The sequence below is a fragment of the Crinia signifera genome, chromosome 3 (assembly GCF_055691185.1).
Source record: "Crinia signifera chromosome 3, ASM5569118v1, whole genome shotgun sequence".
Taxonomy (NCBI): domain Eukaryota; kingdom Metazoa; phylum Chordata; class Amphibia; order Anura; family Myobatrachidae; genus Crinia; species Crinia signifera.
This window is the reverse complement of record NC_139219.1, coordinates 180044322-180064727: the sequence shown is the minus strand read 5'-3', so window position 1 is coordinate 180064727 and position 20406 is coordinate 180044322. Positions and strand designations below refer to the sequence as shown.

Genomic DNA, 20406 nt, shown 5'->3' with positions numbered 1-20406 from the left:
AAACCTATTGCACGCGTATGCATCACAAGGTCACAGTGGCTGCCCTAGCAATTTGCTTTTATTTAGTTTGCATAAGATATAATATATTGCATTTCTGTAGATACTTCAGTCCTTTAGATAAACATTTTCAGGCAAATACATTTAAGAAGCTTCATGTGTGTTTCTGCTTTCAAGTAAATATTTGAACTTTGATTAAAACAGTAGTTTCCTGTAATAAAGTAATTAATGTTACAAAATTAAGTACAGTGTTTAATTTGTCTGTTGTGGAGCAAAAGAATAAGGTAATAATTTTTATTGTACTATTCAGTCTCAAGACGTTCTCTGTGTTAATTGGGTTAAAAAAATTGCAGTACTTATTAGAAATTCTAATTTCACAATGCAGCACTGACAATACGCTCAGCCTGTGAATTATTCACATCTTTAATTTGCTCATTTAATGACAGTGTTCTGTAATCAGAAAGCAGAGCCTGCTTCCCATGCATTATGTATGACGCTCAGGACTTAAATGCAGGACATTATGAAGCTCTCAGTGGTTCAGTAATTAGTTTTCCACAAGGCGGTACTTAGATATTAAAGTACTGGAACGCATATTTCAAACAAACTGCACGCTGTAACTAATGATGTTTTATCCCCAGACAGCCTTGTTCCAATATTTTTTCTAAAGAAACACTTGTGGATCCCAGGAAATAAGGACAAGTGCAGACCGGCATTTTATAGAAAGTATTGTTAGTTACATATTTATTTCTGATGTTATCTTTTTAGAATAATGAACTCCCCTTAGCTAAACACATTCTGTTCTTTTGTATCGCTTTAGCCAAAGGTAAACAATATAAACATAACAAAGAAGTGTCTAAAATGTTCTACTATCTCTTTGTTATATATATTAAAGGAGAAAGCCATGTAAAACTCTTTTGCCTATAATTCCCTCATATTATATAATTAAACAGTTGTTGGTATTTTCAGAGACATTTCTCCTTCATGCTCCTGAGGCACATGATGTGGAGATCTTCTAATTGAATCTGCATTGTACATACAGTAGTTGCCTGCTACAATCTGATTGGATGATTTACCCAAGCCAACCACTGAGTGCATTGTTATTATGCTTGTGCTGTGCTTGAGGCCTGATTCAGCTTTGTTAGCAAAGCAAAAAAGCACACAAGTGGCTAAAAGCATGTTGCACTACAGGTGGGGCAGCTGTAACATGTGCAGAGAGATTTAGATGTCAGTAGGGAAGTTACAGTGTAAAAACAAAGCTGTCTAACTTATGCAGGATGCATGCAAAAGCAGCCTTTGTTTATCCTTCAGAGAAATAATAAAAATGCATTTGATCCCCTTGCATTGCAACATGGTTTGTTCCGGACACAATATTCCTTTCTGTTTTTCTTTACTGAATCTGTCACTCAGGGGGGTATTCAATCTGGAGGTCATGGCAGTCGAGCTTTCTCGATCGCTGTGACCCTGTCCTGTTCTCGGTCAGCTTGACCAAGAACATGCAGGCGGGATTCAATGTCCCACCTGCAGCGGGATGAGAAGGGGGCGTGGCCGCGAGTTGCGGCTGGGAAGAGGCGAGCTGCAGCCGGCTGCTCGTCACTTCCCAGCTGTTCTTTGCAGAACGAACCCGACAGCTTGTGTAGTTGTGCTCGTTCTGCCGAGATACCCTGCTCAATGCTGTAGAGGAAGACAGCATTGAATAGGGCCCGGCGTGGGGAGATGGTCGCCGGTGATTGAATACCTCCCTTAATCACTTAGTCCTATTGCCCATATCTACTGCCTGAAAGTATATTTTTCTTTTTATGCTATGTGTCTTTTTTTGTTAATAGGGGCATATTTCTAAAATTAATTTTGAGGGAAACTCTGATTTTTGTGTACTTTACAAGTATTAACTATCCTAGTGTTGTATGAAGGGGTGGGGTAATGTCTGCTGGCCCGCATTCATGATTGCAAAATAAGCTGTTATAAGTTTTGGGATGTGATGTTTCCCAGTGTTTTGCCCTGGTAGCTACCACCACCTTCAAATGGTATTAGTCCGTAGTACCTGTGTATTACTGTATTATCTTTTTTTCAGAGAGAACTCCACAATCCACTATTTTATGACCCATTATTGCTAGAAACGTGCAGTGATATGAAATTATATTTATAATTTATGGGTAAATTATCCCCTTAACACCCAGAAACACTTTCATTTCAGATATCAGTCATATCCAAAACTCATAAATGAAAAAAAAAAGAACCAGAATCATTTTTAACTTTCAAAACTGACTAGCCTTAGTCAAACATCTACAGTATTTGTTTACTGTACGGAGATTCATGATTTATTGTTGCAGGAATATTCAGTCACTACTCAAATTGTTAATTTGAGAATACTGGGTCTGATTCCAGGGCTGGATTATAGTGGGGTCAGTAACCCTGGGCCCCCATATATCTAGGGGCCCCCTGTGGTCGGCATGTATTTTTCAACAACAAAAAAAACTTTTTTTTAGCTAATGGTTTTGTGTATGGGAGGGGGGTAGTCCTGCAGCTTCACCTATCTGCCAATGTGTCAATGATTTATGGTGCTGAGCATCAGGAGTCAATGCACTGACTGCACAAGTGTGCAATGCATTACAGTTACACGTGTACAATGCATAACACTTTGCACAAGAGGTCAGAGGCTGAGAGGCTTGTGCTGAGCTCTGCTTGGTGGAGCTCATCATATGCTTCTCAGGCCCATGAAGGATAGCAGCAGCAGCTGCCTTGTCATGGGAGGGTTTTTAATCAGAGGCAGCACTGAGCCTGTCAGGGCTCCTACAGAGTAAGGTACAGAGGGACAAACACTGGCTTTTCATGTGTTATTTTATATATATATATATATATATATATATATATATATATATATATATATATATATATATATATATATATATATATATATATACACGATCTAGCACATAACGTATACGATTCTCGCAGCGTGTATGGGCACTTTTAGTGCCTGCTGCATTTTGCGAACACAGCACTGAGATGGTGTATGCATACATGTTCATGAACCCGAGATCCTCCATAGGATCACATGTTGCATACGCTCCCACAATCGGGCTGCAGCTTGTTGCAATGGCAATGTGAAAGGGTGCAACATTTATGGTTTGCAGGAGGGCGCCGGACACCCTAGCACCGGCCCTGGACAGGGGTGACCGGGAGATTAATTGTTAAAAGATGGTAAATAAAGCTGGGCACTACCTTTATGGACACACATTAAAGTAAAGGTAATTATAGGAAATATACTTCCTTGTTAGATGGTGCTGGGAGTGCGGTCTACTCCAATGATGTATTTTCAGATGTTCAAAATCATAATAACAGCAAAATAGGGTAAAAATGCAGAGGATACTGGGTATTGTAGGATATAAGGAATAACAACGGCAGCTTTTACACAAGTATCAACTTATGTTCTAGATTGGATTAGATCAGTGGTTCCCAAATTGTGTGCCTAGGTGCCCTGGGGTGCCTCAGGATGTTTGCAAGGGTGCTTCGGGTTGGCGTCCACAACCAAAACAAATTATTTATGCTCAAAGTGATAGGCAAAACCAGTGCTGGTGACTGTCAATCATAAAAGGTATGGACAATTAAAACCATGCCTCTGATCCCCACCACATAACTTAACCTGATGGTGACCGTTAAGCACAATTTTTTTTTTTTTTTATTCAACCATAAACTTTTGGTTAGAGGGGGTTAGTGCTCACCTAGCCACCCTTCAATGAAAGGTATAAAGCAGAAATATTGGGGACATGCGCTAAAGTAGTTTACAATGTGTGAACCTGAGTCACAAGCTGTCAGACAGTATATGTATAGATCACAAGAAAACTGTGCTTAACTAAATATAAATATATTTCTGACAGATAAATGATGAAAGAAAAGTATGTGATGCAAAACTATAAATTTATTATGCAACATGGTAGTTCTGGTCAGTGCCAGTAACTTTGCATAAAAGAAACAGCAGTATGCAAGGGGAAGGGTTTTGGGCCAACTGGGCAGGGTGTGGGTGAACAGCTATTTTAAGCTGTGGGTTAGGGGTGGGCAAAGTCACAGTGGTGGGGGCGGGTAGCATCTGCAAGTGCAGATGAAAGTTTTATGTGTTGTTGATATAGCTTCCACAGAGTGCAGGCCAAAGTCGGGTGTGGGAAAACACAGGCTGGTGGTGCGGGAGCCTGGCATCCTGTCCCCTCCAAAGTGCACCTCTCACCCGTGTGTCCTGATGTGTCTTCTTGCGGTCCTCCATCTGTCCCTCAGCGCCTTCTTCCAGACACCGCTAGGTTGGCACTGCAGCTCCACAACCAGCCCGGCTGCGGGCACTATACCTACAACACATAAAACTTTTATCTGCACTTGCAGACGCTACCAATCCCCACCACTGTGACTTTGCCCACAACGAAATGACAGCTTTAAATAGCTATTCACGCACACCCTGTGCATTTACCCCAAAACCTTCCTCTTGCATTTCTTTCATCATTTATCTGTCAGAAATATATTTATATTTAGTTAAGCACAGTTTTCTTGTGACCTACAGTATACATATACTGTCTGACAGTTTATGACTCAGGTTCACACATTGTAAACTACTTTAACGCATGTCCCCGCCATTTCTGCTTTATAAGAAACTTTTTGACTAATGGTGCCTTGAACAAATGCTGATATTCTAGGATGCCTTGGTTAATAAAGTTTTTGGGTACTTGTTTCCTAGCACGGCGCCCAATATTTTGATCGTAGTACATCTTATACAATCGATTCGATTTTTAATTGTACAAGCACCCATCTGATGGGTGCTTTCAATGTTAAATGCACCCCCATTGTCAACGCCACCCCCACTATCAACGGCAACCCAAAGTGTGTCGAGCGGCGGCGGTACGCGTCCTCCGACCTTTTCATACACCCGCTATCCATGTCGGCGCAGAGTTGAATTTAGATAGTGTGGCGAGCGCAGCGAGCCACCGAGCCCGAAGCGTGGTGAGCCCCGCGAGGCGGATACGGATTACTTTACATGTTTTCCGCGTCCCCTCGCCGCACTTCAGGTTCGTATTCCACGTCCCCTCGCGGGGATCACTGCGCTCGCAACGCTTCCGGCTCGGTGGCTCGCTGCGCTCGCCACACTATCTAAAATCAACTCCACGCCGACGTGGATAGTGGGGGTATGAAAAGGTTGGAGGACGTGTACCGCCGCCCCTCGCGGGCTCGCTGTGCTCGCCACGCTTTGGGTTGGCGTTGATAGAGGGGGTGGCGTTGCCAATGAGGGTGCATTTAACATTGAACAATTAAAAATCGAATCGCATGCCATTAGCGGGCATGCAATGCTATGCGATATTTCATTGTACAAGCACTCCTGTTAATTTAATATGAATATTGCATCGCACACCACTAAGTATGGTATACGATGGCCGCCTTGCTAGGAAACAAGTACCAGTTTGGGAACCACTGGATTAGATGTTGTGAATTAATAGCTGTTGGTCTTACCTTTTCCAGCTCCAGCAGTAGACTGTCTGTCAAACACTCTTTCTAAACCAACATGTTTATGGATTTCTCTCCCTTCTTCAAGGTTCATGTGGATTGGTTGATACTAGTGGGTGTTTTTAGAGTGACATGCTTTGTGACAGACCTTCTGTTTCAAGTATATTCACTCCCGGGTCTGATTTTCTGGACCGGAAGTGTGTAAAAAAAAAAAAAAAATTATCAGTGACAATCTAGAATAAATGAATAAAGCTAGGAGAATAGCACATATTTGACTTTGAAGGAAAGTCTAGAGAGATAAGATGGAAAGGGTCTGAATTCCTCAGAAGTCTTGATTGAGTCCTTGTGGGCTGAGTGTTTTGAGTTTATATAAAGAGCCGGCCCTAGTCTAAATGACGCCCTAGGCAAGATTTTGGTTGGTGCTCCCTAGCACCGCCACTAGTTCCGCCTCTGACCCTGCTCCCCTTTCAAAGCAGCATCAACCCTCATCATAGCAGTCATCATTTTGGTGCTCCTACCTGCAATATTTTAAATAGAAACAGTGCACACATTCAGTGCGCAGCCCAAACAGGGGTGTGTTCTTGCTGGGAAGGGGCATGGCCACCAAATAGTACCCCCAATTAAAAATTGCCACACAGTAGTGCAACTTTATTCACATTATATCATGCGTTGGTGTCTCTTATTCACGTTACATCACACAGTAGCACCACTTTACCTTATGTACATTACTCCTCGCATTATTTACATTATACCCTTAGAAAAAAATCCTGAGAAAATATTGTATTTTAAGCACCTCCATGGCCACACTGCAACCCAGCACAAAGCAGTGTGTGCTGGGCAGAGGAGAAGAGCTGCTACTGTCACTTAAGGGGCCCTTCCAACGGACTTTGGCCTGGGTAATTTGTACCCCCCACCCCTTTCTCTCGGCACCCCTGATAATACCACGCAGTAATGCCGCTTACACATAACACACATTATTAATGTCCTTATAACCATAATGCCCCTTACACATTATGCCAACCTTTATTAATGCCCTTCATACACATAATGCCCCTTACACATATGTTGCACATTATTAATGCCCTTATACACATGACACACATAATGCCCATTACACATGTTGCACATTATTAATGCCCTTATACACATGACACACATAATGCCAGTTACACATATGTTGCACATTATTAATGCCCTTATACACATGACACACATAATGTCTGTTACACATATGTCGCACATTATTAATGCATTTATACATGACACACATAATGTCCCTTACACATATGCCGAACACTATTGCACAACCAACCCACCCGCAGAGAGCACTCACACAGCCGCTAACACTGTGACCTCGGCTTGGATGCAGATGTTTCCTCATACATCTTGCCTCAATAGGCCATGTAGCTCCTGGCCAGTTCTGCTAACGTTGGGTGCCTTTTTCCTGAAAATTCATCTTATTTGCATTGTTATGACCAGTACACACAAAGAGCTTCCGATGAATAAAATGATATGTTGCATGAATATATTCTGGGTGCGACTGTGGCTGTACCTGCATACAGAATGCTATGATAGTGATTTCCATGAATACACTATTTCATATGCAGATACAGCCGCACTCACACACATAATATAGGCATGCTGCATATCATTTTAATCAACAGAAGCTGCTGATGCCCCTAGACATTCCAAATGCCCATGGCAATTGCCTAGTTTGCCTATGCCTAAGGCCGGCTCTGTTTATATTTTTATATATATATATATATATATAATAGAAAGAACTCACAACAGCGGCACTCAGCAGGAACTTTTCAACGTGTGTATTCAAAACCAAAAACCAACGTTTCGGGGCCCGTGGTGCCCCTTTGTCAAGGTGTGGGTAACAATAAAATACAAAACAAGTCTTACCTATATAGCAGGTGAAACATAGGTGAACGAGGATCAGCTGCACGGTGGCGCCGCGTCCAGCGCCGGCGGAAATGGTCATAGACAGAAGTGCTATGGACAGGAAGCCAGGGTGGAACGCAACCATCCGGGTTGCTTGATACGCAAGCTGCCGGGGTTGTCAGGGTGATGGGACGGCTGTGGAGACGCGGCGCGCTCGTGTCGCTGAAAAATCACAAAAGTGGGGACATGTCAGTTTACACAACATTGGAAGGGTAAATTATACATTCTCGTGAGATAACATTTACTGTGACTGTTCTGGTGTACTGAAAGACACAAACATCTGGTTACAGAATAGCCTGTAGACGGATCTGGTGTCAAGTCCCTTCGCAGGGCATATACACCAATATACGGTCTCAGGTGTGGTCCCACTGATAACAGTGGTGGACTTAGAGAAACAAATTCAGGGAAAGTTTTTCGTTCAGTCCATGTGGGCTCATGGAGTTCAACCGATGGATCCACAAGACTTCGCGTTTCAATAATTTGCCATCTCTATCGCCTCCTCTCAGGTTCTCAGGTATGTGATCAATGATCATGTGTCTTAAACTTGCCAACGTGTGACCTTTCTCGGCGAAGTGTCTTGCCACCGGTTGGTCATTATCCTTGTTCTTACCCAGGAGGGCTTTGGAGATGGCAGATCTATGAAGGGCCATTCTGACCCTTAATGTGCGGATGGTTTTGCCTACATATAGAAGCTTACAGGGGCACTGTATCACATAGATGACATGTGTCACTGTACATGTCAGTACGTGCTTAATGGGGAATTTCAAATTATTGCCTGGATGTTGGAATGTTGTGCCAGTGATCATGTGCTGGCACGTGGTGCACTTGATGCACTTGTAGCATCCGTTCGGTCTCCCTAGGAACCCCTTAGGTTCACGTACTGCAGAAGAGAACCCCGCGATGTCGTTGTGGACGATGTGGTCTCTTATATTCCGGCCTCTTGTGTGGCAAATCATCGGGGTCTTGTTTGTGAAGCATGGTAGGCTTTTATCTGACTTCACGATTGGCCACAATGCCCTTGATGCCCTGGGTAGTACATTGCTAGAAATGTTGAATTTAGTGACGAAAGGTAGTGAGTTGGCTTTCTTGGGATCACCCCGAATGTCCTTGAGCTTCAACAGTGTTTCTCTGGGTATCTTAAGAACTTCTTCCTTTTGTTTCAGTAGAAGGTTTCTTTTGTAGCCCCTTTGAAGAAATTTTTCCATCATGCTGTCCAGGACCACAGGGTGGACAGAGGGTTCACTTACGATTCTTGCCGCTCGGGTCATTTGGGATTTTGGGAGAGCTTTTTTGAGAGAAATAGGATGAAAACTGTTGGCTTTAAGAACATTGTTTTTTATCAGTCGGCTTGGTATAAAGCTGGGTGCTGATTTTTCCATCTTCCAATTTCACCTGGATATCCAGGTAGCTGATGCTTTGGGTTGAAAACTGGAAGGTAAACTGTATGGGTCCATCTTCCTGATTGATGTGTAGCATGGTCTCCTCAAATTCTTCCACAGAGCCTGTCCAGATTACAAACAGGTCATCTATATAGCGTGTGAACACTCTAATGTTCTTCTTGATGTTAGGGTTGTCAAAGAACATCCTTTTCTCTTCTTTGAACATATAGATGTTGGCGAAGGAAGGGGAGACATTGCTGCCCATCGAACAACCGGACAGTTGTCTATAAAATTTTCCGTTAAAGAGGAAGTAATTTTTGGTTAGGGTCAACCGTAGTAAATCGATGAAAAGGTCTATATCAAGGGACATTAAGTTGTTACTTTCCAGAAACTCTCTCATGGCTGTGAGGCCACCCTCGTGAGGGATGGAGGTGTAAAGGCTTTTTACGTCCATTACACACAAAAGGGAGTCTTGGGGGAGAGTCTCCACTTGTGCCAGGATGTTCAAGAAGTCTGTGGTGTCCTTGATGTAGGTCGGCTGTATTTTTATCAGTGGTTGTAGGATGCCATCGAGAAATTGGGAGATGGGTTGGTATAGCGAGTTTTGGGCGGCAATAATGGGGCGTCCAGGCGGGTGTGTTTGATCCTTGTGGATCTTAGGTAGCGTAAAAAATATGGGGACCACAGGATTTTCCTGGGTCAATGCTATCCGTAGATTCTCTGAGATCTGTCCCTTATTCCGTGCGATCAGGAGTATGTTGCTTAACTCCTTCTTGTAGGTCCCAGTCGGATCCTCCAGTAATAATTCATACATGGCGGGGTCGGATAACTGGCGGTCACATTCCATGGTGTAATCTACAAGGTTTTGTATGACCAGCCCGCCGCCTTTGTCGGCTGCCCTAAAAATGACGTCACGATACTTGCTAAGTTTTGCAAGTGCATTTTGTTGACACAATGTTAGGTTCTGGTGTTTGGGGTGTGGTGCTCCCATATACCCAGTCACTGATGAGTCCAGTAGCCGGGAATAGGTGGAGATGGAGGCATTAAGTGAAGGGGGATCAAATGTGGATTTCTTTTTGCTTTTAATGAATTGATGATGTGGTTCCTCCACAGGTAGACTGCTTGGACGATGCTGGAAATGTTCTTTGAGCCTGAGATTTCTATTATGTCTGTGGAGGTCAATTTTCCAAGACAACTCATCGTAGGGGGTGGTGGGTACAAAGAAGAGACCATGTTCTAAGACTTTTAGCTCGTTGTTAGTAAATTGGCGTGAAGATAGGTTGTAAACCATGGAGGCAGCTATTTGGTTGCTTTTCTTGAGGCGCGAGCACTGCCCACCCCTGCGGGTGGTCTGCCTGCTCTTCTTTTTGGGGTGGCCGTTAGAACATCCACCGCGGGGGTCCCTAAAGGGACAAGGCGTTCAGGAACATCAGACTCCACACCGAAATCACTATCGCTGTTCGATGAGGCATGTGATTTCTTATGGGCTCCGCCTTGTGCTCTTCTAAAAGGTTTATAACGCTGCGTGTTTCCATACTGGCGTCCATCTGGTTCATTGCCAGACAACCATCTGTAGACTCTGTTATTGTCTTAAGGTGCCCACAGACGCTACAATTGTACTGTGCTATGCGTTTTTGTCTGTACAATGGTTCTATACAATTTTTCTTCCAGCTTGCTATGAGATGTGCATTGGATGCATGTGATGAACCCATGTTTGTAATGTTAAATTTCAGATGTAGTCTAAAAAGTACGTGCAGCACGTACTTTTTTAGACATACAATATCGGGCTTATCGCATCGCACAAACCCATAAACACCATCCAATAATTGTACATAAGATGCAATTTGTGCTTAAAAAGTACAAAACGCATTCGATAATTGATGCGTCTGTGGGCACCTATAGTCTTCTTTTACAGTAAAATATTTGTTGCGCTTAAACTTAAGCAGGTCTCTCTGATATCCATCAACTTGCTCCTGTAGTTTCGCTAGCCAGTCCTGTGAGGTGTCAGCAGTGAAGTCTTGTTGGTATTTAGCTTCAAACTCAGTAATCAACTGTTTAGCTGCTTTTAATTCGGTGCCAGCCTCTTCAATCACCAGGAGGATGAGATCCTGGCTGCATTTATTTAAAATGCCGATCCAACGGCGACAGAAGTTGGGACTATGGCGTCCAATAGTCGGCATGTTTCTGACTCTGAACCACTGGGGGATCATTTTCTCCCGGTGGTATTCAGACAGGGACACGCCATGTAGTAGGTAGTCTACCTCTCTCTTCTTAAGGCGGTACCACTGTCTGTATAGGACCTCCAGGTTAGGCTGTTCCTCCATGAGATGGAGTCTCTGTTTAAACAGGAATTTTTCAGAGTCATCCTCAGAGTAGCTGAATAATTCACCCCTATCAACGGTGATACCTTGATATCCGGGTGTCTCTCTGGAGGAACCAGGCCCATCTGTGTCGCTCCTTGCAGAGGTGCCCTTTGCTTGCATGTTGAGAGTCTGCAGGGACGATTAGGAATTTTTGGAGATACGGCACCAGTTGGTGGTATAATTGTATGGTGCACTGGAATGGTGGGGAGGGGGCGGCCAATAGTTATTTTCACCTTGAAATGGTAGGTAACGGCTGGTCAGCAGTTTGGGGTGCCTTGGCTCCTGTCGACAGAGAGGCTGTCTGTAGGATAAACTGGTTTGGCGGCCTGGCACTCACCCAGCGGGGTACAACTGCCTGGGTGCCTTCCGGGTACAGTGAATAATAGAAAGAACTCACAACAGCGGCACTCAGCAGGAACTTTTCAACGTGTGTATTCAAAACCAAAAACCAACGTTTCGGGGCCCGTGGTGCCCCTTTGTCAAGGTGTGGGTAACAATAAAATACAAAACAAGTCTTACCTATATAGCAGGTGAAACATAGGTGAACGAGGATCAGCTGCACGGTGGCGCCGCGTCCAGCGCCGGCGGAAATGGTCATAGACAGAAGTGCTATGGACAGGAAGCCAGGGTGGAACGCAACCATCCGGGTTGCTTGATACGCAAGCTGCCGGGGTTGTCAGGGTGATGGGACGGCTGTGGAGACGCGGCGCGCTCGTGTCGCTGAAAAATCACAAAAGTGGGGACATGTCAGTTTACACAACATTGGAAGGGTGAATTATACATTCTCGTGAGATAACATTTACTGTGACTGTTCTGGTGTACTGAAAGACTGGTCTAGCCAGAACAATACGTGAAGTAGTGCAAACGTAGATAGTGTCCACATATAAAAATAATAAAGGGCTTTTAAAATATTTTAAAAGCCCTTTATTATTTTTATTATTTTTATATGTGGACACTATCTACGTTTGCACTACTTCACGTATTGTTCTGGCTAGACCAGTCTTTCAGTACACCAGAACAGTCACAGTAAATGTTATCTCACGAGAATGTATAATTCACCCTTCCAATGTTGTGTAAACTGACATGTCCCCACTTTTGTGATTTTTCAGTGACACGAGCGCGCCGCGTCTCCACAGCCGTCCCATCACCCTGACAACCCCGGCAGCTTGCGTATCAAGCAACCCGGATGGTTGCGTTCCACCCTGGCTTCCTGTCCATAGCACTTCTGTCTATGACCATTTCCGCCGGCGCTGGACGCGGCGCCACCATGCAGCTGATCCACGTTCACCTATGTTTCACCTGCTATATAGGTAAGACTTGTTTTGTATTTTATTGTTACCCACACCTTGACAAAGGGGCACCACGGGCCCCGAAACGTTGGTTTTTGGTTTTGAATACACACGTTGAAAAGTTCCTGCTGAGTGCCGCTGTTGTGAGTTCTTTCTATTATTCACTGTACCCGGAAGGCACCCAGGCAGTTGTACCCCGCTGGGTGAGTGCCAGGCCGCCAAACCAGTATATATATATATATATATATATATGGAAAAAAGGGTGAAAAGAGCGCCTCCTAGTGTAGTATTTAGTGTAATCAAAAGACACTTCCACCAATTTTACAACACCCCAAGTCGTGAAGGTGTACCATTTATGGTGGTATCCAACCACCTTGTGTATCACGTTTCTGTTTGTCGCTTTCAAGCCACACTCAGTCAGCAGAGGGAGCCTCCTCAGCCTAGAGATCAACAGTGATGTCCCTTGCTTAATTCATAAAGTGGAGCCATAGTCCTCGACCAGCATCATCTTCCCAGTGATATTTGAGAAGATGGCAAATGTGTACTTAAGAGCAGAGTCTATGGTGCAGTGCAGTCTCTGCTTCTTTCATGGAGGAGGATACACTTGCTTCCCAGAGTTGCTCTGGGAAGCAAGTGTATCCTCCTCCATGAAAGAAGCAGAGACTGCACTGCACCATAGACTCTGCTCTTAAGTACACATTTGCCATCTTCTCAAATATCACTGGGAAGATGATGCTGGTCGAGGACTATGGCTCCACTTTATGAATTAAGCAAGGGACATCACTGTTGATCTCTAGGCTGAGGAGGCTCCCTCTGCTGACCGAGTGTGGCTTGAAAGCGACAAACAGAAACGTGATACACAAGGTGGTTGGATACCACCATAAATGGTACACCTTCACGACTTGGGGTGTTGTAAAATTGGTGGAAGTGTCTTTTGATTACACTAAATACTACACTAGGAGGCGCTCTTTTCACCCTTTTTTCCAGATTTGTACATGAACAGGGCTAAATTGGACTAGCCCACTGGAAAAGAGCAGCCGCCCTGGAAAGAGGGAAAAGTGGTGTAGAAGAAGAGACTGTGTTCCTTCTGAAAAATATTTGACACTCTTTTTAATAAGGACTTTTGTGAGAAATAGTGGGACTAGCGCGGGTACCATCACTTGTTTTCCATATATATATATATATATATATATATATATATATATATATATATATATATATATATATATATATATATATATATATATATATATATATATATATGTATATGTATATGTCTGTTTATTTTAGCTTTTGCCATTTTGCTTTCAATGTTCCTATCTTTTCAATTTGCAGCATTTTTTTGTATCCCAATGAACTTCTTGATGTGTTGAATTGAACAGCTTTTCTTTGAAATTTTGGGAAAAGTCATGGTTCAAAAGTCCCTTTTTGGTGTTCCTTTTACAGGGTGTGAAGACTCAAATAGATAACATTTGAGGTCTGACAGGTAATAACATCTTTTATTTTGAATGATATATTGTTGACCTCCACGTTTGTTGTTTTAGAGAATCATGTTTGGATATTTTTACATCCAGTGCAAAGTCCGCAATGATTAAAACTTTTTGTCCGTACTACTGTATGTTAGGTTTTTCTTCCAGTAATGCAGTGGACAGGGTGTTTTTTTTTTAATTTGCTGATTTCCTGTATATGAATGTTGTATTATCCGAGATCATGTTTTTCGAGACTGGGTCTCTCTGTAGAAGGTGCCAGTTTTTATTTTCAACACATATCTGTGGTTTTTGTCAAATCTGCGGATGAAGGCAAACTGTAGTCCTTTGTCTTTTTTTTTTGTTTTGGTTCGAGATAGGTACAGTGAGTTCTTGTTTTTTTTTAAGTAAGCTGATTCTTTCTCTCGATTCTACTTCTATTTATTTAGTGAGTAGTGTAATATCATAGCCTTTGATCAAGAAAATTTCTGCAATTAAAGGTGAAATTTATGTTTCTTTTGCTGAAATTGAGGGAGAGTATAAAAGTTGTCTAGCATCTGTTGGTTTCCTTCCCACACCAACAAGATGTCATCAATATACCTTCTCCAGTCAATTATTTTAATACCCCAAAATGTGTTCCTATAGATTTAACAGAGATAAATGCCAATCGCACAGGAAATATCAATTTAGGTATGGTTAGGTGGACCCTTTTTATTTTGTATTACTCTGTGACTTTATCACATAGAGACCAGTAAGGGTGTGCTACCATAAGACATTAGGTACAAGCAGAATTTTTGGAAGAAAAAGAATGTCTGTTGCTGGTACACCAAGGATTAACGATACAATAAGATATAACTTTTATTAGAGATTGTTAAAAGATTGCGAAATAAAACACACAAACATATACATAGACACATACTAGCGAAAATAAAAAAGCATAAGAATCCTTATTCAGTTGAGCTCCCGATATGTTCTTTAGTTTGTCGGACAAATCAATATATTATCACAGATCCCCCAGTGTGTATGCAGCAATATCCACGGGGAAAACCCTGTTGGAAATGCTGGATATCCCCCAATATAAAGTTTGTGCTGTATGTGCGATTAACCTGCTAGATATCTCCCATTTAGTCACTCTACCATGAGAGGGGATTGATATCTATTGCAGGAAAAAACTTTAAGAAACAGAAGACGGCATCCTATGTATGGATTCTAGACCTCTGGTGCAGTGTGCGGCTAGTGTTTTTCCTTCACCTGCCCAGGGTCTGATGCTAGCCCTCTCGGACTGTCAGCCGTGGTTCTAAATGCAGCAGCGTCTGGGAGTTATACCCATGCAGCTTCTATAAGTATGCCTGTGCAGAACTCTGCAATACAGGCTGCCTGTTTGCGGTGGGCTGTCCAGCGTTTAGACACCACACTTTCCGGCAGGGGGTTCCGTGTACAGCGGAGACCCATCAGCGCATCATACAGTAATCAAAATACATTTGTATGTGGGGAGGGGGTATCGGGAGTCAAAACTGATGTGCGGTCGGCGCACGCTTCACAAGAGCTTCCTCAGAACCACGGCTGACAGTCTGAGAGGGCTAGCATCAGACCCTGGGCAGGTGACGGAAAAACACTAGCCGCACACTGCACCAGAGGTCTAGAATCCATACATAGGATGCCGTCTTCTGTTTCTTAAAGTTTTTTCCTGCAATAGATATCAATCGCCTCTCATGGTAGAGTGACTAAATGGGAGATATCTAGCAGGTTAATCGCACATACAGCACAAACTTTATATTGTGGGATATCCAGCATTTCCAACAGGGTTTTCCCCGTGGATATTGCTGCATACACACTGGGGGATCTGTGATAATATATTGATTTGTCCGACAAACTAAAGAACATATCGGGAGCTCAACTGAATAAGGATTCTTATCCTTTTTTATTTTCACTAGTCTGTGTCTATGTATATGTTTGTGTGTTTTATTTCGCTATATTTTAACAATCTCTAATAAAAGTTAAATCTTATTGTATCGTTAATCCTTGGTGCACCAGCAACAGACATTCTTTTTCTTCCAAAAGTTCCTATAGATTTGTTCTTCTTCCAAAAATTGCATAAATAAGTTTGTGTAATAAGTGCTGAATTTCATCCCCATTGCGGTCCCTTTAATTTACACAAAGTATTTCCCATCCAAATAAAAATAATTGTTGTTTAAATTAAACAGGGTAGATTTATATAAAAGACTTCTGGGGTTCTTTTTATTTCTACTTAAGGGGAAAAGGGCAAAATTAACCAGTGCACAGGTTAATTTTGAATTTAATGATGCTTAGTACAGTATGTTCAATCCACAATTGGATTAATTTTAGAGGGAGAGTGCAAGTCTTGTCCCTCACTTAGTACATGGTGTGGAGGTACACCCTTGAGAGTAGGTTCAGTATTTCAAAAGAAAGCTGCCCATACAAGGTCCGTTTAACGGATCCGTTCGGGACTTACATAGTACGCATCGCATTGCATGCCTTGTGCATGCAGTGTGCATGCGATGCGATGAACAGCTAGTACAAAAAGTATGTGCAGCACATTGTACCGTACGATGAGATGCGCGGGAGCGCGCATCTCATAGTACAGAATGGACGGTCCAGGAACGGACCGTCTATGGGCAGCTGAAGAAGGAAAAGACTCTCTTTTTTGTCGGGGCACTCTTAAAACAAAGATTATAAAAAATCCTGTAGGATAAAATTTGGATTTTTGTTTTATTGTTCCTTTTTGTTTCACTGTCCATCCATCTTGGATTCCTGTTCTCTTCTTCCTCTATATTATCTTGTTTCTCATTCAGAAATTTCTGCAAAGTTACATGTCTTGTAAACTTGTAACAGAAACAACGGGGGTTTTACCCGCGCACTGTCCTCTGGTCGGTGCTATCTGCGGCACTTGCCGTTTTGACCTAAACGTCTGTGGTAGACTGGTAATTTGTGCTGTGCTCTGCTCCTATTTTTCTGTGTGAGTAATTGATGACAAAGGTACAACACCTGCTAGAAAGGAATTACCGCGTCTTCATCCCAGGAACGCAGCACAACAACTCCCCACCCTGAACCCCAAGGAACCCCACCACCATCTGAGCCCATCCCAACCCATAACACCTGAAAATAGCAAATAGAACAAGGTTTGAGCGCTAGGGACAAGTGCTGTGTGCTGTGTACAGATGGCTGCCCTCTGGAGGAGGGATACCACCCTCAACAGTGGGAAAAAACAGGAAAAAGAACCAGTGGGCACCTTGTGTACACATAAAGACAATTTAATTAAATAACATAAAAACAGTAAATTGCATGCATGCAACAATTAAAGGGGGTATTTTACAATTAAAATAACCACATCAATGCACATATAAAGGCATTAGGATAAACAATAGTTACCAAGTCCTGATTTAAACGATCAGAGTTGGACAGATTGCTGTATATTCTCAACAATTGATGGGGATAAATTGTATGTCCTCCCAGTAGGTAAGTGGGTGAGTTGATGAATTTTAAATCACTCCCAGGTCTCAGGTGCCTGTATTCTGTATTTGGTGGCAGCACCCTGCAATCCACTGTTGGCAACACTGCCCCGAGACTGCTCAAGAGCAGCTGACACCGTCCATCAAAGCTTCCCACTGGGCTGTCGCAAATGCCAAGATGGTAAATGGACACACGCACCGCCGTGCTGTATGAACAGCAAATGTTTTGTATTGCATATCCACAGTAAAGTGATCAATTCTTTTACAACAACACCCAACCTTTGTCATCAATTACTCACACAGAAAAATAGGAGCGGAGCGCAGCACAAATTACCTTTAACTACTTGTAAACTGAATATGGTTAGATAGAATAGTTAAGATTTTCTTTTCCTGTTTTCCTTTTTTTTTTCATCCCCTCCCCTGTTTTTTTGTTGGTACTTGTTTCCTAGCACGGCCACAACGATCATAATCGTGGTCATCGGGGGTAAAATCGCGGGCATCGCGGCCGCTAAAAAATCGGGTGCGATGGGCCAGACGCGATGCCCGCGATTTCCCCATAGAGAACAATGTTAAATGCCTCAATTTACCCGCGATGACCACGATTTCCCATAGGAAACAATGTGAAATGGCTCAATTTAGCCAAATTATCATAGGAACAATAGTAAATGGGCCAAAAACACCCCTGAACATTGAAATGTCCCCCCAAAAGTAGTTGAAGCCACCCCGCCATCAAAGTGAACCCGAAGCGTGGCGAGCGCAGCGAGCCCGCGAGGGGCGGCGGTACGCGTCCTCCGACCTTTTCATGCCCTACTATCCACTAGGGCGTGGAGTGAGAATAGAATAGTGTGGCGAGCGCAGCGAGGGGACGCGGATACCTTCACAGTTATACGCGTCCCCTCGCGGGCTTCCCAGGTGTCCATGGCGACGCGGACACCTGGGAAGCCCGCGAAGGGACGCGTTTACCTGTGAAGGTATCCGCGTCCCCTCGCGGGGCTCGCCACGCTTCGGGCTCGGTGGCTCGCTGCGCTCGCCACACTATTCTATTCTCACTCCACGCCCTAGTGGATAGTAGGGCATGAAAAGGTCGGAGGACGCGTACCGCCGCCCCTCGCGGGCTCGCTGCGCTCGCCACGCTTTGGGTTCACGTTGATGGCGGGGTGGCGTCAACTACTTTTGGGGGGACATTTCAATGTTCAGGGGTGTTTTTGGCCCATTTACTATTGTTCCTATGCTGATTTGGGTAAATTCATCCATTTAACATTGTTTCCTATGGGAAATCGGGGGCATCGCGTCTGGACCATTTAAGCATTTTTAGGTGCACACGACGCGACCGACCCGATTTTTCACTGTTTTCAATGCATTTCAATGGAAAAATCGGGGGCATCGCGTCGGACGCGTCGCAGGCCACTCAAATTACCCCCGATGGCCAAGATTTGTGGCCGTGCTAGGAAACAAGTACCTTTTTTTTTTTTCATTCCAACACCTGTTCCTTTTTTTCGTGATCTTTAATTGTCGAATTCCAGTCTACTTCTCCTGTGATTTTTCTCCAGGGTGAGTTTTCTCTTCTCCAAACTTATTCTCCTTTCTACTGAAAAAGTGCTGATGAAGTACATCTCTCTCTCTCTAGGGACTGATCTCCTTAAATTTGTGGACTTGTGGTCGATGTTTCATCTCTCTTTGTCTGGACTATATGATTCTGATCTAATGTGTTTTTTTCTTTCTTTTGGTTCTAATGTAGTATTCTTCATTTATTTCTTTGTCACTCGCCCAGTTGTCTCTTGGATGAGTATCCAGGTGATTTCTTTCTGATAGGAATTTCTTCTAGTTCTAGAGTTTCTCCAGTTTTCTGAAGAATTCCAATTCTAATTCTGAAAGTTCTTTGTTTCTATCTCTGGTATAACCTTATCTCTTATTCCGATATGTGTATATTGATATTATTTGTTTATATGATATATATAATATTATGTATTGATCACGGAATGGGCATGGCATATACATTTTCTCTTCCATATATCATACGTGTGACTTTGAACATCTGGAGTGACATCATGGGAATAGACCATACCCCCAACACTGTCTAAGAAGGAAGTGTCTTTCCTATAACTACCTTAACTTTACCTTGGAATTATCTGTGTGTCCATAAAAGTAGTGCTCAGCATTACTTACCATCTTTTAACCATTTACAGCCATTTTAGTCCCAAGGGTTAGACTACAGTGTTTTGTATAGCGGTCTGAGTACCTGCGGAGCACTCTATTATACTCTCAAACCTTAACTACATTTGTGATAGGAAGATAGTAGGTGACTGGGGAAGCATGGGTTACAGGGAGATAGTAGGTGACTGTAGAGGCAGTGGTGACAGGAAGATAGCGTTATGACCTCCAGAATAGACACCAAAGTCATAACTCATTTTCTTCCTGCCGCTGGCACAGTTTTGGCATGGTGTCTGGGGAATCTGTGGACACATGATTTATGTGACTCCTATACCTGAGTCTAGTGGTAATGTGGAAACAGCGCACAGTTACAGGAAGCATGATGCTGCAGGAAAGGTTGGTGCTTCCCTTGGCCCATATCTTGCTAAATCATCAGTATGGACATGGCCATGTTGATCTTCAACATGTGATCCTTCCACTACTAATACCAGCCAGTAAGGTAAACCATTGACGGGGATTTTGACAAAGGGTATAAAACTCTCAGACCAATCAGCCAGGGGTTGCCTCAAAAGTCACCAAGTGCAACCAGCCAGTATTGCTGCACTATGACCTCATCACTAAGCCTTCTGAAAGATTTCCTAGTCTTCTGTTTCAGTCTGATAATCCCTGTGCCATTGGTTCCAGTCTGATTATCTCTGAGCCATTGGTTTCAGTCTGATAACCTCTGCACTTTTAGTTCATGTCTGGTTACCTCTGTGCCATATGTTCCAGTCCAATAAAATCTGTTCCATCTGTTCCAGTCCAATAAAATCTGTTCCCTCTGTTCCAGACTGAAAACCTCTGTGCCACCAATTTCACACAGATAA

At 43.2% G+C, this 20406-nt stretch overlaps 1 long non-coding RNA gene across 1 annotated transcript in view; it reads left to right on the top strand.

Annotated features, from left to right (window-relative positions):
* LOC146064010 (uncharacterized) overlaps nt 1–20406 on the top strand; it is a 227719-nt gene that overhangs the window by 557 nt on the left and 206756 nt on the right. The gene's annotated exons all lie outside the window — the stretch shown is intronic.